Source organism: Lathyrus oleraceus, chromosome 2 (genome assembly GCF_024323335.1).
Source record: "Lathyrus oleraceus cultivar Zhongwan6 chromosome 2, CAAS_Psat_ZW6_1.0, whole genome shotgun sequence".
Lineage (NCBI taxonomy): Eukaryota > Viridiplantae > Streptophyta > Magnoliopsida > Fabales > Fabaceae > Lathyrus > Lathyrus oleraceus.
The window spans coordinates 81,781,119-81,793,291 of NC_066580.1; the positions used below are offsets into that span (position 1 = coordinate 81,781,119).

The 12,173-nt window shown below is 42.4% G+C and overlaps 1 non-coding gene across 1 annotated transcript; it reads right to left on the bottom strand.

The window, feature by feature from the left end:
* Nucleotides 1–949: 949 nt before the first annotated feature.
* Nucleotides 950–1,028, bottom strand: TRNAR-ACG (transfer RNA arginine (anticodon ACG)). The gene has a single exon. It is a non-coding gene; the product is annotated as a tRNA-Arg (tRNA).
* Between the last annotated feature and the right edge of the window lie 11,145 nt (nucleotides 1,029–12,173).

A 12,173-nucleotide genomic window follows, 5' to 3' on the forward strand; every position in this document is an offset into this window, starting at 1 on the left:
GGTATGCAAAGATGACCAATCAAAAAGAGAAACCACAAACATTACCAGCAAACGGTGAATGAAAGAGGACCCACTGAGGATAAAATTGCTTACTCTGAGCAAATATCCGAAAGGTGAAAGGAATATCAATACCGAAACTGGATAATGATAACCACAAAGAGTGGATTACATCTACCGGTTAGTAGGTAGAAAACCACGGAAAAGTAACCGTCACCGACTAGGATGAGCATAAAGGGTTAACTCCACCAAAAGGGGAACATGGAGTTTACATCTATCGGTTGACAAGTAGAAGACCACAAAGATAGGACTTACAACTACCGGTTAGTAGGTAGAAGCCACGGAATTCCGCTGAGGATAAGCTGAATGAGTGCCGGTTAGATAGCAACTATTCCTTTACACCATAGGGAAGCACAAGAGACAGCCACAAGGAAGCCAATTTAGGATCGATCCAAAAAGGCATACTGAATCGAGACTCATCCTAATGAGGAAAGAACTCAATAGGGAAAATCCATCCCATAATGTGTGCAGGGAGGGAACGGAAACAACTGTCATCCACGAGAATATAACTCAGTGGGGAGCGCGGAAGGAAATGACAGACACTTTCTGCTTAAGGGGTAGACTCTATATGGAGAGATCGGACACACCCACATCTGCTAGGGAGAATCTACTGGGGAGATCTATATCACCAATTAGCAGGAGACAACCATCAACAGATACATGGCGACAGCTGCAACATGATAATGTTATGATTATGCATGTATAACTCCCGGTCAATACCTATGTGTAGATTATTGATATTCCTTTGTTCTACAGTCTGGGGCTATTCTATTATTTATACTATATATAAATATAGTATTTATAAGAAATAAAAAATGTAAGACTATTTTGTTTCAACCTCAATCATAGTTTATTTTCTTATCCCCAAGGTCCTTCCCCTTTTAGCCGGTTGTGGGCGAGGAGGGATTCGAACCCCCGACACCGTGGTTCGTAGCCACGTGCTCTAATCCTCTGAGCTACAGGCCCCACCCTGTCTCCACTAGATTTGTTCCCCGGAGTACCCTATAAGAAACATTTACTCTTCCCAGCTATATTTTGATTAAGAAGATGTGAAAGCGACTCTCTCCTTATAAGAATACAAATAGAATAAGGATTGTGCGTTCCGAGGTGTGAAGTGGGATAGATTTGATAATTAGGGTTTAGAATAAGACGACCTTATGCATGAGGAATGTATGATGAATGCTAACAAACAGACATGCTAGTACACATAGGTCCAGGAATCAACCATCCGGTGCTACTCTTCTTCCATAGGGAAATTAGGGAACAACATCTTCCTGCATGGGAGGAAGGCCACCAGAAGTTTCCGGAGGGATCGTCAATCACAACCGGAGAGAAGAGTTCAATGTACAGGCAGACACGCCACAACCACAACTCATGCTGGAGATCAAAGATACCCAGAAGAAACCAGATCTCTGATGAAGATAGCTAGGCATTGATAAAGCTCACCATGCCAACAACTCTGTTGAGGAATCTATCCGAGGCAAAGCCGGACTACCGGGATATCAATCCACCAAGTACCGAATCTTCCAAAGACAAGCACCCATGCCGGGGAGAGGAGAAGACTGCTCTGCTGGAGAGACGAAAGTTGAAGTCTTCAGTAAACACTCTGCTTGGGGAACTGCCCCACAAAAGTATTTCAACAGCAACCTTGCTGGGGATGCCCCACAATAGGGTTCAAACAGCCCTCTACTGGAGATGCCCCACAATAGGGCTAACAGGGACTTGGAGGAAGAATGTTGCACTGCCGGGGACATGAAGATGAACCACTTCAACCAACACTGCACTGAGCAACCTCGCTGAGGAGAAACCATAAGAAGTTCTTCAGGAAAAAGATACCGTTATGCTTGAGATACGAACAAATGTCTTACCTGTTGGTAATCATACCACCCTTGGGAGAGCACTGCGGATCTCCTAAGTGTCCTTCCATCATGGTGAAAGTTCACTTTGTTTAAGAACAATTTGTGAAAAATTTGTTTATTTTGAAAACAATGATACTTTATCAATTAAACATGCAAAACATTTGTTGCGTTGAAACAAAGAAGAGTGCAAACAATTGGATAAAAGCTCAAATTGATGTGATGGAATGGTAGTCTGCAAAGGGCGAGACTCCATAGATTTGTACAAGTTTGAAATCAGTGATATATATTGGAGAGGGCTACATTGAACATAATGACCTTTCCTCTACCATTCCGAATTTTCGATGTATTCGGAGCTTCAGTCAACGACGAATCGAGAATTCCTGGCGGGTGACAGATGTAGAACACAGTCTTGTCAAGATGCAGTTACTTGCCAAATCCCTAATTTTTGCCTAAATTGCCCCAGTGTGAGGTGCTCAATCTAGCGGGGTGCAAAATCTTCTTTTTTTTTCAATGTCTCTAACTTTTGCCTGGATCGCCCTTTCGGGTTTTCAATCCACCGAGACGCTCCTTTTTGCCTAAGTCGCCCTTTGGGGTGTTCAACTTAGCGAGCTGTTTTGCTTCTTTTTTTTCATAGGCGAAGTATTTCTTGACTGCATCTGGATTCACAGGACGAGTGAACTTCTTCATCCATTGTTGTAAGTGTCAAAGCACTGCCTGAAAAGGCTCTCTTGACAACATATGGACATTCACAGCTTGGGGTTCACTTGCCCCTGGAATCGGGCGCGAAAGACAAGACTTTCTTGAGCACAAAGTCATCTTCTCGGAGCACACGAGGCTTGACCTTCTTGTCGAATGTTTCCTTCACTCTCTGCTGATATAACTGACCATGACACACGACAGTTAATCTCTTCTTTTCGATCGGATTCAGTTGGTCATAGCGACGCTGAATCCATTCAGCATCAGTCAACTTGGGACCTCGAGGGTGCTATTTTCTTCTGTTTCCTTCTTTTCTTTTTCTTTCTTTTGATTTTTGATTTCTTTTGTTTTCTTTTTGATTTTGCACCCTCCTCCTTTTTTTTAATGCCCCAGTTGGCTGTTCTGCTGATTCTCGAGATGCAGCTGAGTGATCTTCTTTTCTTGCTCAAGAAGTCGGGAAATCTTGTCAGGAATCCCTTCAACATCATCTTCTTCCGCTTCGAATACAGGGAATTCAAAATTGGGAGATGACGTCGGATCACTATGTTCAATGGGTTTGAGAATCAACCTGCATAATGATTTTGAGTAGAAAAAACTTTTTGGAAATCAAACAAGACAATCGTTATGCAGATGAAAAGATTGCTTTTATTCTTGTTTTTTTTTGGGTTTTTTGTGATCACCAATTTCATGTAAAAAGGGAAAATGGAAAACAAATGGAAAAACAAATGTTTTAACATGCTTTTATTTGAATGAAAATATCATTGCACAAAATGTTGCCAACAATGTCATCATTTCTCCTTTTGGCATGGGAGAAGGGTTTTTAAACAAAGTGATTATTACTCTGACTTATGAAAGACTGTAGGAACGCCCACAGTGACCCAATTGTGATAGATCCCACCAGGGATAACAACTGTCAGAATCTCTTGCATCAGCAGCTTCTGCTTTTGAACAACCCTCTTTGTTGAAGACCTCAGGAGAAAAGCCAACGCCAGCTCGGGACTTGTTATCTTCAAACTTGATCAACATGGGGACCTAAGTCCTCAAAGTTCAGAATACCTGACCTCACAAGGTCTTGAACCTTCATCTTCAACTGAAAGCAACTATCCACATTATGACCAGGAGCCCCCGAATGGTACACACAATGCTGATCAGGCCTATACCACCACCGAGGGTTGACGGGTACAGTCGGCAGGTCTCTGAGAGTAATCAAGTTCCGCTCTATCAAAGAGGGATACAATTCTGCATACGACATAGGGATCGGATAAAAAATGATCTTCTTCCTCTCATTACTCGTACTAGATTGATCATCATTGGGAGGCTGGTAAGCCTGCTGTTGAGGACGATGTTGCTGATGTTGATATTGCTGAGTTGGTCTTCTCTGTTGCTGTTTAGTTGTTGGAATAGTCACAGCAGCAGCCTGACGATATTGTCCTTTGTTCACATTCCTTCGACGATGCACAGCATTTGTTTCATTCTCTCCTCTTTTGGGTGCCCCAGAGAATGGCTTCTTAGAACCAGAAGAGTTTGAAGAGCCAGGATCTTGTATCTTTCCTGCTTTAATGAGACCCTCAGTTCTCTCCCCGCAGACAACAACATCAGAAAAGCTACTGAACGGGAAACTTCCCATGCGGTCCATGAACACTCCTTGTAGTGTACCGATAAACATATCAGTCAGTTCCCTCTCCAGCATAGGAGGTTGCACCCTTGCGGCTAACTCACGCCATCTCTGGGCGTACTCTTTGAAGCTTTCTCCAGACTTATGACACAAGCTCTGCAGTTGGGTTCGGCTCGGTGCCATGTCCATGTTATGCTTGTACTGCCTTAAGAACGCTTCACCCAAATCTCTCCAGCTTCTAACTGATTCTCTTTTCAGATCCATGTACCAGTCCAAAGACGCTCCAGACAAACTGTCTTGGAAAAAATACATCCACATCTTTTCATCGTCAGTATATGCGGAGATCTTCCTGAAGTAAGCCTGCACATGGGTGCGAGGACAGGAGGTACCGTTGTACTTTTCAAATGAGGGTGCCTTGAATTTGTAAGGGATCCTCAATCCATCAACCAAACCCATATCGGTTACATCGAACCCCAGAGAGTTCTGACACTCCATGGCTCGAATTTTCTCAGCAAGGGCATCCACTTTTCTATCCCTCTCTCCAGTTCTCACAACTTCATCATCGTCACTGAGCAGTGTGAACATATCCTCTTGTCTGTCGACAATAGGAGCTGGATGGCGAACCGGAGCCCGAGTAGCTCTGGCATTGACAGTCTCTGCGGCAAGAGGCTGTCAATTAATCCTTATCCCCCTCAACTCATCCCCGGCGGCATAGTCGTTAGCGGGAGCAGCAGTGACATTCTCATGAACGGGTGCACCAACAGGCGAAGCACGGTTGGACGTCTGAATCACGGTCTCTTGTCTCTGAACCAAGGCTCTGAGCTCTTCCTGACCCTGTGCAACCCCTTGCATCATAGTCATAAACTGGGCCATGTTTGCCCTCATCTCAGCCAACTCAGTCTGAACCTGATCCATACTTCTCTGTTGATTGAGTCTGGTAGAATACCGGTGCGGTCTTCGATCAGCTATCCTGTCTCAGTCAGGAACCAAAGTGAGGAGTCTCTCCCAAACATGTCTGCAATGCAAGGATGATATGTGCATGATGTGTGCATGATGCGGATGCTATATTCTATCATGAATGATCCTGATAAAGGATATTCATATGCGGGTTAACTCTTTTTTTTTTTATGCATGCATTATGTTTTCTTTTTTCGAAAATAAACATGCTATGATGCAAATGATGTGAACATGACTGGTCTGGCTGTGCATCTCGAGGCACAGGATCAAAGCTTCGGCTCGAACTCGGAACCACAATTCATCTGAAACCCAAAGTCATCTGATAAACTGTCATCTGAACCCAATTTGAGGAACCAAGTCACCAACAGGATCACAAGTCACCAACAAGTCACCGACAAGTCACCAACTGTACCTGTAGTAATGATCATCCCTCCCCACTCACAGGTGTCATCTAGGCCAGGGTAAGGTCGAGAGAAACGCAGCATAAATAACCTTTCGCAGAATATCATCATATACACACCCGAAGTATGTAACGATAACATCCCACCAGGGTCTGAGCTGCTCGTGATATCAATGTTCCGCTAAGTGGCGCATACCACCCGCTTCCCATGAATCACTCTATTCCTAGGTTTCCTAGATTTCACTCATAGCCTGGGTATTGGGCCTTTTACCTCGAGTAACTCCCACCCCCAAACAGAGAAACACAGCACAGCCAGCAGATGAATATGAATGAATGCAAACATTAATGCAAACATAAATGCAAACAATAAATGAATGAATGCAATAAATAAAGCAGCAAACAGCAACCAAAACCCTAACCTAGAGAGCGCTAGGAGAGACTCGCTTAGGGAAGATGGACCAGCAAGAGGTCAACTTCTCTAATCCCCAGCAGAGTCGCCAGCTGTCGCATTACGCGAAAAACCGGCGGGAAAATAAAACATTAGAGCCGCCACCGTGCGTTATTTATCCCAAAGAGGGAAAGGAAACGCTCGAAGTAAACCTGGAAAAGACATGGTCTCGTGACCAAAGAGAATGGGATCGGGAGTCGGTTATGCGAAGGGAAGGTATTAGCACCCCTACGCATCCGTCGTACTCGTCGGGATCCATGCACAAAAGGAAGGAATATGGTTGCTAAAACACTGCTCACAAACTAGCTGAAAGAGACACGGGAAAACAAAAGAAACTGACTCGTCAGGATATCGCATCCTGGGCCTACTTAGTCTGTCAGGCATAGACATCAGAGTCGAAGTAGTTCGGACTAGGAAAAACACATGCTCGCTAGGATGTCGCATCCTATGCATACGTATCTTCTCGGACGAAGAAGAATCAGAGCATCCGTAGCTCAGCTCACACACGCAAGACAAAACAACACAGGAAATCGACTGCCAATCGCTGGACTTACGTCAAACTCCACACAAACAGGCAAACATGGAAACCGAATGCCAATCGCTGGACTTACATCAGACTCCGAACCAAAAAACTAGATGCCACTTGATGGACTTATACCGGACTCCGAGCACACAACAATAGGATACGGAATGCCAATCGCTGGGCTTACATCCATCTCCTAACACACACAAGAGACAAAACAAAAGGGCGCCCGGAGAGATCTGCTCATCTCCTGCCTACGTACCTCATCTGGTATGAGGATCAGGGCGACGTAGTTCCCCTACGCAGGGACACAGGACTAGCCTAACCAGATAACAGAGGGAGACACAACTAGGGAGACTACGACTCGAGCCTAGATGTTATCATGCAAATCATCCCTAAGTTACGGTTGCTATCTAACTTGCACAGGGAGCAAGCTATACTAAGCAGCACACACAGTCATACAACAGCATACCAGCAAGCACACACACTATATACAAACAGAGGGGCTCAACCAAGGCTAGGCTTTAGTCAAGGGGTCATGTCAACCTCGACAAACAAGCCACTGTATCAGGGTGATGTTAGCTCTTAATCCTAACATTGAGAGTTAGGGTGAAGCAGATGAAATAGGAAGTGAGGGGTGTGCCTCAGAGCTCTTATCCCTGGCCTGGGAGAGCTTCAGACAAAAGAATGTGTGGGTTCAGAAAGTGGGAACCCTTCTACACATATGACTGAATCAACTGTACAACTGTACAAGGATCTTGGGTTACTATCCACAATGCATCAACATTAGTTGTGTGAGCAAAGGGATGACTGAACAAGAATAGCAGGAGATGGATTGCACATCTCTTGTATCTGCCAATTGCCTTATCAAAGGACTTTGATATGTACAGGGACAAACATAAACAAGCACAAACATTGCCTCTTAAGGAGGACTTCAGACAGGTGCCTTGCCAAGTAACAGGCCAGGTCGTCCAGACTACATGGAGAAGAGATGTTATACCTCAGTGCTCAAGCTAGCAAGTAAAGCAAAAGCAAGTTCACAAAGGAACTATAGCAACTAAGGTACCTGAAAACAATCCAGCACAATCAGTACACAACTCAAACAAAAGCCAAACAGAAAGTTACAAGTCCACAGCACAAACAGATAACAAGCATCAATGCACAAAGGTGCAAGCCTCAAGGCACAAGTACAAGTCTCAATGCCTACAAAACAAACTCAAGGTTAGTCATAAACAAGCAATAGACCAACTCCAATTGAGTGCACATCATCAAGTATAAGCAATTGTGCTCTTTGACCTGAAACAAAGCTCAAACATTAAGCACTAACCACTAGGACAAGGCCTAGGGTCAAAATGGGAGCAATAAACCAAAACAGAACATGAAACTTATCAAAAATCAAGATCAATCAAATAAGAATCAAATCCAAGTGGTCTCACATTCATATCATCAATCAATATCATTTCATGAGGCAAAGAGTGCAAAGCATGCAATTTGAAGCTCATAGGACCAAACAGAAAGATCCAATTCAAATCAACTCAAAAATATATCAATAAATCCCCAAAAAATTCATGGCTAAAGAGAATTCATCCAATGATCATCACACCAAATTTCAAGTCATTTGGACCAAGGGAAGAAAGTCAATTAAATTCATCAAGTCAAGGTATGTTCAAACAAGCTCATACAAGGCACCAATTCATACATCAACTTCAACCAAGCACCAAACTGAATTGGCATAAGATAAATGAACCAAATCAAAGCCATGGCAAACTTCAAGGTGTCTAGAACACACATGCAAAATTTCAAGTCCATCCAATAAACAACAAGAATTTCACAAATCAAATAAGATCATGACACAAAGGAAGTCCACAAATGGTTAAACAGCAAAGAAATTCTCAAACAAATTGGAAATGCACTCAAAAAATCCACAAACATACAGGAACAAACTTAACATCCAGAAGTATCAACATGCAAAAATTCAGATCATTTCAAGTTCATATGGCATGGTAAAGAAATTCCACAAGTTGGACAAGAAATGGTGTGACACAAATTGTCACACCTCCAATGAACAGAGCATATCTCACAAACCAGAAATGCAAAAATCACAAACTCCATACCAAAATGCTCCTAAGAGTGTCTAGTTTATGCATACAAAATTTCAAGAATTTTGGATTAAGTATCATCATTTCATGATCAAAATAGCAAGCAAGGTGCATGAAAGAACACATGTGAACAAACCCTAGGCAATTTTAAAATCCAGGCATGCACAATTTTGGTAAAAATCATCATAAAATAGTAGACATGGCAAGGAACATCTTAGAAAAAATCTCATATTAATTGGATTAATATTTTGTGAGATATGAATTTTTTAATATAGAGAAAAAATAAAAAATGATGAATGGAGACATGTGAACATGGATGAAGGCAATGTAATAAAATGCTAAAGCCAAAATATGAGATGCTGGAGCGGAGGATCGAACTCCGTCCAAATTCAAGTCTGGCGCGTTTCAAGTGAAACGCCGCGTTTCACTAAAGGAGGTGTCACGGTTTGATTGGTGCATGGAGCAAAAACAAGGAAAATCATGCAAACACACGGCTAGTGGATCAAACGCGTTCTGGTTAGGGTTCTTGCACACATTCAACATGTTCTTCATCAGAATTCCAGGTGATGAACATTTTTTCACAGAAATTCATGAAAAGTATACCAATCGCTTCATCTTGCAATGCACAACAACAATCTAATATCCATTACACCTAATTCATGCTAACATGTCCAGATCGAGCAGAAAAAGTTTTGCATCTCAAACTTAGATTCACAATATCTCACTCAATTCTTAATGAAAATCAAAACTATAAAGTGCAGCATGCTCCTGGATCAAAGATCTATCAAATGCATAGCTTAATTTCAACAATTATAAGGTTCGAATTCCAACCTTCAAGAGATGGCAGAGCTGGATTTGGAGTTTTTAAGCCTCGCAAGATGAAAACAGAAGTTCTATGGTGCTCCAGTAGATGAATGAATGGAGATTCGAAGCTCAATTATGCTTGATGATGCTCTAAATTCAAGTTGCCATTGATGATGCTCGATGTAACAGTCCAAGAAACAGCTTGAAATCCTTGCTCTCTTGCTTCAATCCAGCTCAATGATGATTGCAGATGATGATTCAATCGTGGAAATGGCAAGGTTCTATGAAAAATTTGCAGGAAAAATGAAGAGAAAAAGTTGAGAGAATTTGCACTTTTTGGAGATTCGAAGCTCAATTATGCTTGATGATGCTCTAAATTCAAGCTGCCATTGATGATGCTCGATGTAACAGTCCAAGAAACAGCTTGAAATCCTTGCTCTCTTGCTTCAATCCAGCTCAATGATGATTGCAGATGATGATTCAATCGTGGAAATGGCAAGGTTCTATGAAACATTTGCAGGAAAAATGAAGAGAAAAAGTTGAGAGAATTTGCACTTTTTTGATCTAGATCTGTGTGAATGAAATGTTAATCCAAAATTCTGTTAGCATTAGCCTTATATACCATGGGTTAATCATTTCCTTAATCCCAATTAGCAAAAATGGACTTGAATTAGTGAAGTGAGTTTTTATGTTAAATGGCCAAAGTAATCTTCATGTGCATGAGATGCTGCTACAGTGCACGAAAAATTAGCCAAACACCCTCCAAATGTGATTTAAGACCAAGTGCGATTGAAATTATGTGTGGAAAATGCATATTTTTGAAAGTCACCTTTTTCCCTCCCTTTTTTAAATTCAAATCCAATGCAAAATGCCATTTTTGTGTGATGATTTTTGATGAAATGTAATGAATGATTTGGACAGAGCATGTTAAAAGGAGATTGTAGCAAAAAAACCCCACTCAATTTGGCCAATTGGTGTGAAAGTTATCCCACTTTGAAGTTCAAACTTTCTTGACAATTATTTGATCATAACTTGCCAACCACATATGAGAAATGGATGTTCTTGGACTTTTTGGAAAGGTGAGAGCAAGATCTTCAACTTTCATGTTGGACAAAATTCCATTTGAAGCTTGTATGATGATGTAAATTTGAGGAGAAGACCTTTCCATTTTTGGCAGTTTGAAATTATAGGTCACTTACTATTTTTGGAAACTTTTCATCTGACCTCAAATTCTTCAATGTTGATCTTTGACATGTCAAATGAGACTTGTATGGACATGAATGAGGCCTCTCACACCATCTCCCACCTTCAAATCCAAGAATTCAGGCACAGTTGACCACAGTTGACTTTCTAGGGTTTCAGATGAAATTCAGCTTGACTGTTGAGCTTTGATCATCCAATCCTTGGCCAAACCACTTCAAAATGATCCCTAGGTCATATGAGCATGTTGAATCAACCATAGGGCTTTACTTCAATAGAAATTGCACTTGCTTGCTTGCTGGACTGATCCTCCTAACCAGTTGACCTAATCTTGTCTGATGACTTGCACTTGGGCAAAGGACAATGCAATGCTATGCAGTGGACTATGTAATGTTAATGACCTAATATGAAAATGAATGTACAAAATGGTAGGTGCAAATTTGAGGTGCTACACTTCCCTATGGGGTTCTGAATTCAGAAGCAAAGATAGCACGGAGATCTTGGACGGCGTTTGTAGAAGTTGGTCTACAACATTGTACTCACTTTTCTTGATGAGCCTCAACATCTCATCACATTCTTCATTCACAATGCCACTAGGACCAACGGAAGAAGTAGGAGTCTTTTGTACGGAGGAGGGTTTGGCAACAGGTGCCAGATTCGGAGCTTTCACCGCAGTCCCAACTGGACGCTCAGCATAATCAGAAACAACGTGAGGCTTCGGGGGTGCAGAAAACACACGACCACTACGGGTTAACCCGCTCACATCAACAATGTTTACCACAGAGGTTGAAGGCAACGACACTTCTTTCCCATCTTCAACAGCAATTGGATTATAGCGGAAGGGAATTGCTCTATCTGAAGCATAAGGCACAGGGCCTGCAGGCTTAATCACTAGAGAGGGAGAGACCTTCGGCTTGCTACCATCATAACGGATGACAACAGGCTCAGGAATCTTGAACACAAGGGAGATCACATTTACTTCAGGCTCGTCTTCATCAACATTTCTGTTTTGAAGAATCTCAATAGTCCCCTCATCCAACAGCTCTTGCAGCTCTCTGCGCACTTGACGACAACCCAGACGATTGACAGAGCAGATACGACATTTGTCATGGTCATGCTCCATATGACTGTAATTACACAGCAGACGATGCAACTCGACCAATGACTGTCGAATATGGCTTACATATTTGACTTTATATTTACCAGGGAAACCCTGGACCATGTTAACCGACTTCGCATGCTCGGGCAATGGGTTCTTCGTAACATTGGGGCCTGAGTCCTCAAAGCTCAGAATGCCGCATCTTACAAGGTCTTGAACCTTAGTCTTCAACGGATAACAGTTCTCTATATTGTGACCCGGAGCACCGGAATGATAAACACAATGTTGGTCGGGCTTGTACCACCACTGCGGGTTAGCAGGTACAACCGGAGGATCCCTCGGGGTAATCAGTTTCCGCTCTATTAAAGAGGGATATAGCTCAGCATATGACATAGGAATAGGATCGAAAGTGATCT